Source organism: Geospiza fortis, unplaced genomic scaffold (assembly GCF_000277835.1).
Source record: "Geospiza fortis unplaced genomic scaffold, GeoFor_1.0 scaffold41, whole genome shotgun sequence".
In the NCBI taxonomy this organism is placed as follows: domain Eukaryota; kingdom Metazoa; phylum Chordata; class Aves; order Passeriformes; family Thraupidae; genus Geospiza; species Geospiza fortis.
Genome location: NW_005054299.1, coordinates 7,483,937 through 7,490,325, shown reverse-complemented (window position 1 = coordinate 7,490,325; position 6,389 = coordinate 7,483,937).

Sequence of the window (6,389 nt, the reverse complement as noted above, 5' to 3'; positions counted from 1 at the left end):
CTTCGAGGCCAAGGCTGGCGGAGGGGTCCCGGGAAGAGACGGCCTGCCCATACCCCTTTCCCATCGCCGTTTTTAAAGTTCCTTTGTGAATTAGGAATTTTTCCTCTTGGTTTCGGAGACGATGTTAGGAAGAAGCATCCGCTTGCTCTGCAGTTCCTCGGCTCCAGCATTGGAGCTCACTGTAATTACACGTCTTGTGAAAGGTCATTTGTCAAGTACATACCGGAGCGTTGGAACCGTGCGGTCCCCGGGGCAATGCTGGGGATATTACGGTCTAAACGGGTCTCGCTGCGCTGCCCTATCCCATGGGTAACAAGCCGCCTTGCATTTGAGTTCCAGCCGGGATAAAGCGGCAGGTGCATGTGCTGCTGAGTCGTGCTGGCAGCAGGCTCTTTGTCCCCTCCGGCTGAAGAGCTGAGAGTACATCTCGGGCAACCGGCCGTCTCTGGCTCTTCTAGAGGACTGACTGAAGTATTAAAAAGTATCTGGAAGAAGTAATTAGTGTGTTGCCTGGCATGTAGAGGAATCTTCCTTATACACGTTCATTTGGACTGAGATTTAAGGATTCTATTTTGTTTGGATTATGATTTATGGAGGCAAAATATTTCACAGACTCTTCTGGTGCATGAACAAGCCACACTGCATCATTTTTCTGGGGGTTATTTATAATGTAGGTGTGTAGAGTAAACTGCTTGTTCACATCTGTGAGTCATTTAAAGTGCAGTTTTTTCTTTTGGAAAAAAAAATAAAACCCAGGTCTTAGAGGCTCAAATATTCCCCATCTGGTTATATACACAATTTCCTTTTTTCCTATTCAGTTCGGTACAGGCTCCAATTTTCCACCCGCTTGCAGTGACCTTAGAGTATCCAAACAACTTCACTGAAACAGTTTCATTTGCTGGTACTTTCCTAAGTGCTTCGTGTATTTTTTAAACACTGGTCGCTGAAAAGAGTGTTAAAAACACGCTTGGTTTTTAGCAAGGAGTGCATTGTGTTCCACCCAATACCTTCTGCCTAGAGTGTTGGCTGCATTAAAAACACACGAGGCGAAAAAACCCTTTCTTTGGATTACAAGATTTAGCCAAAAGAATCAAAATCATCATCTGGTTCCTAACGAGAGCTATACAAAGTGATTTAGCATCGGTGTTCAATGAAAACTTTGTCCGTATCGTTTCCTCGAATAGCGACACGCTCGCTCTCTCGGGATACTCCCAAGCCTTTGAATCCAGAGCGACAGAGCTGGGGGAGGCTGCGGGAATGACGTGCTCGGTCCGCAAGAGGGAGAGCAAAGCCTGCTCGCTCAACGAGGGTTTCTTGCAGTTTGTCTGGTGGATTGACATTTTCAATACCCTCTCAGTAATAAAAATGCCCTGCAGTGATGGAGCTCTCGATACTGATACAGAAGAAGGAATAGGCATCTTCAGGATTTTCTCTCAACTGCCCTTAGCTGTGATGTAGAGGCGGCTAGAATCTGTGTTCCATTACTGAAGGGAATAGAATTACAAGTAGAACAACTGGGATGCATAGAACAAAATACAAAAATAAAAACTACAATTTTATTTTGTAAATAGAAAGCAAGGGGCAAAGCCATAAATCTTCCATGCAAAGACACAGAAAACTATTGTACATGTAAGCACAGATTCAGGAAGAGAGTTCTTCCTCCTTACTGTTGTTGCTCATGGAAGGTACATACAAGCAGTAATAAATATGCACACATTCCTGAAAACATGTGGAGAAAGGCAAAAAACTGATACACAGTACACTGTAGAAACAAACTGAAGGTATTTGCACTTGGAGTGATCATTTGTTAGCTGGCTCTAGAAGCTGCAGAAGTTAGCTGCAGAAGTGAACCAAAGTCAGAACATTAATATTTCTCTCTGTAATGTGAATTTTAAATATTAGCCTCCACATGGGCTGAAGATGTTGCAGATTTTTTGCTGTCTGTAAAGTAAGTTCTAAGTTCCTGGTTGTCTTGTTAAACAATAACCTCATTTGTTAAAAAGTATTATGAACATTGTATTGCAAAACATCTACTCTAGGGTGTGAAAGCTAATCCAAAAAACGCCACCAGCTTCATTCCAGAGACGATCAAGTTGTCATCAAATCTGCAACTAGAATGTAAAATTTTGGGTTTATGAGACTTTTCTGCGCATGTAAAATGTCATTCTGACATGCTGGACCAGGACCTTACCCCTTCATGACAAAAGGAGCTTTTTCTGGTCTTTTCTTACATAGATAAATATTGAAACCGCTTAAGTTTAGATATTTCAGTGGTGTGTCTACAGTTGGACCCATATGCCAGGAAACATCTTGTGATTCTAAAATCTTAGATCATACAGTGTCTTCTGTAGGTTCATTTTTGTGTAGATTCTTTGAAAGGGTGACATATATATTTGAGACTTGCAACAGAGGAAAAGGTTCCCAATTTTTACACTAGTTGCAATTACAAAACTGTGGTATAAATAAATTTATCATTTTCAGGTGACAGTCAAATTAATTTAAAAATATCTTTCTTGACAGAAAACTTTTAAGGTATCATTTAAGTGGAGGAGAGGAAGGGAGAAAGATCATTCCTGTTCAATTATTATTATTATTATGAGATGGCTTAAAGTGTTGCTTTTTCAAGGCTATGACTTGTCTTTCAGTGACAGAAAAGTGGCATTTTATCTAAATAACCTCTAGTATTTGTGCTTTGTGCCTTTGGATGGAAGAATCTGGAGTTACTTCACTTACTAATAAAGGCTTTTTTAACTTAGGAAAACTACAGTTTATGAGAAGATCCATGACTTCCCTTTAAAAGCTCAACCTCTTTTTAATTATCTGGCGCCACAGAGTGGCAAAATTCTATATTGCTCTAAATAATCAGTTTCTGAGAGTTTTCAAATGATGATATAATCATGTCCATCTGAAAGAAACATAAAATATAAAATATTTTACTTACTGGCACAGGCATAGCTCAAGAGGGCTAGAATGTACAGCTTAAACATTAAAGTTTCTGCGTATGGGTTAGATTTTTTTCTTTTGAGGAGAATTTTCGCTGGTGGATGTTGATTTGTCAAAACTGTAAAGTTTGTGAGCACAAACCCAGTGCTTAGGAAAAAAGCCTTCTGATGAATTGCTGAAATATATTGAGACATCCCAGTGAAAATGGCTGTACCTGGTCAGCCAGTCCAGTACCCCCTCACTTGATTGTTGTCCTCAGTGCCCAGGGAAGTGTCATTACTTCAGAATCCTGTCCCAGTCACTAGAGGTTCAGGGACTTTGTGAGACAGAAGTTTTGTCATTTGAAACATTTCTTGGGTTTTTTTCTCTTGTGATTCAGTCCAGTTGCTTTTGAACAAACATAATTTTCAAGATCCAGAATGTCCTAAGATGATGATCTCCATGGTTTCAATAATTCATTTGGTTTTAGACGTCACTGCTTGTTTCACTTGATGCCCCTAAATTTTTGCAGAGGCAATGAAAAATGTTCTTAGAAATTTCTGTCATATTCCATTTTCTCTTTCAGAGTGAAGTTACTAATTTACTTTAAGGGTTTCACAGCAAGATGCCCCTCACTACCTTTGGCCATCCCTCATATCCTACCTCACACCTGTGGCAGTCCTACCGCATTCTGCATGCAGTGTTTGAGGTGTAGGTGTATTTATGCAGCAGCATAGTGATGTTCTCTTGCTTGGTTTTTATTCTCTCCCTAGCAATTTCTAATGCTACAAGGCTTTTTTTGGTCTCTGGCAAGATTTGTGGCACACAGCAGAGCACAGCACAGCCATAGCATCAGTAATTCAAAGGTCTGTTACTCCTTACCAGCAGATCAGATATTATGAAAATGGTGTGACTTACTTATCTTTTTAAGGTAGGTAAGCCTCATAACCCCTGCCTGGTGAGCACTGGTGTGTGAGCTTGTTCTGAGTAAGGTGTTTTGAGTACTGAAAACTTGTTGCTCTTAGAGAACAGAGCAACTGACGTGTGTGGGTGTTGCATGTTATCATTTCATTCCTCTAGATGCCTCTTTGCTTCTCTTGCACTAGGAAGTGTGAATTCTTTGGGTGTTACCTGACAGCTCCCTGGCACTGATGTTTCCCCTAACTGGAAAAACTTGGGGAGAGCAAAGCTCTTTTGGAAAGGAGAAAGTTACTGGAAATAGTGTCACAGAAAATGAGCTAGAATACACAGAGCTGGAACTTTGGAAAGGTTTCCTGAAACTGGCCAGTCTGTAGAAAGAGGATCACGGTGAATGTAAAATATGTAGGTATCAAACTGGGATGAAGGAGCTGGAGACTTTGCTTGCACTAAATGAGGATGAGGATAATTGTCTGATTTGTCTGGAAGGTTAAATCTCTTAAGAGCATTCAGTCTCTCTTTGAGCTGAAGATAATCCAGCATTTAGAGTAGGTCACTGAGACAGGTAGTGCCAAATAACTGTGTCCGTTTCCTTGAAATGGCTAGAGGCAAAGCAGGGAAAATTTGATGAACTAACAGTGAAAAACTCAAATTACTTTCTTTATATGTTTGTATGTGGTTAAACCTTTTCTCAGTTCCATTGGCCATTACCATGTCAGAAGTCAGAAGGCACTGTGAACCTTTGGTGCTAAAGAGGGATCCAGAAGTTTGCTGTAAGTCCTGAGCATACCCTAATGGCCTCTGGCTGCTTTAGATTGTTAAGAAAATCACTGTTGAGTGACAGTCAATTGGCAAGGAATGGGGTTTGTTATATTTTCCACTTTTTCCTTACCTAAACATTGCTGCTCTTAAATCTTTATGGAAGCATGACTGCTATGTTGAGCTGTACTTTTACAGTAGTGACTTTTGCAATAATTATTTTCACACTGAGTGCAAAAGTTGTATCTTTGCTAGATACAACTCACAGACTTGGGAAAGGCTGTCCCCATTTGATAATCTGTCACTTGCAAATGCTGTACTTATTACATACATTATACTCACATGGGACCTGGGAGGATTATGAAAGGCACAGAACTTAAATGTTGAAAATGCAAAAAAAAAAAAAAAAATCTGGCTAAAAATCATAAAATTATAGAATGGTTTGGGTAGGAAGACACCTGAAAGATCATCTTGTTCCACCCCCTCTGCCATTGGCAGGGACACCTTCCTCTAGACCAGGTTGATCAGAGCCCCATCCAACTTCTCCTTGAACACTTCCAGGGATGAGGCATCCACAGCTTCTCTGGGCAACCTGTTACAGCGCCTTTCCACCCTCCCAGCGAAGAATTTCTTCCTAACATCTAATCTAAACCTATTCTCTTCTAGTTTGAATCCATTTCCCCTTGTCCTGTAACTACATGCTCTTGTAAATAGTCTACCTCCATCTTTCTTGTAGGCACCCTTCAGATACTTGAAAATTTACTAATGTATAAATGCTTATATAAAAAAATAGCTGTGTTTGGTTCATAATTTTACAATTTTAGAAAATGTGGAAGTGATGGCAAATTAGGGACTGCTGGAAAGGATTAAGAGATATGTTATGAGGAAACAAATGGAGCATGCTTTTCAAATTAAGTTTATTGGATTTTCGTGAAGTGTCAAGCCTCTTTCTGCTCCTTGGATAAAGGGTTTGTGACTAGAGCAGCTTGATTTGCATTGGATGCAAAATAGCATTTGCTTCCTCTGGCTCTGAAATGTAGTTGGCTCTGGGGGGAGGCCAACCAGCCACTGTGTGCAGCAAGGGCACCTGCCAGATCGGGCTCTGAAAGACGCAGCATCCATTTAAATCTTCAGAGGACATTCAGGAACTGAGGAGGGAGAGTAACTACTGGCAAGAAACACAAGCTAAGGTCATAATGGGATACATCAAAGTCACCACCAATTTTTTCCAAAGTTGAGAATACATTTAAAATAAGGAAAGATAGTTGTGTCTTACAAAGTCCAGTGACTTGGGAGTGAGTCCAGAGAAGGGCAGTGGAAGTGGTGAAGGGTCTGGAGCACACATCCTAGGAGGAGCTGCTGAGGGAGACAAGAGTGTTTACCCAGGAGGAAAGGGAACTGACCCAAGGATGACATTTTCAGTCTCTACAACTGCCTGAAAGGGGGCTGCAGCCAGGTGGGTCCCAGGCAACTAAAGACAGGACAAGAGGACACAGCCTTAAGCAGTACCGGGAGGTTTAGGTTGGACATTAGGAAAAATTTCTTCAGAGAAAGGGAGATTAGACATTGGGATGGGCTGGCCAGGCAGGTGGTGGAGTCGCCATCCCTGGAGGTGTTTAAGGAAACACCCGACGTGGCACTCGATGCCGTGGGTCTGTTTACATGGTGGCGTTCGGTCACGGGCTGGACGCGATGGCCTCAGAGGGATTCTGTGACTCGGTGGCTCACGCAGGTTCATCTTTTAGTTAGGACCAGTATTTGCCACGGAAAGGCGACAGTCGCTGCGGCTC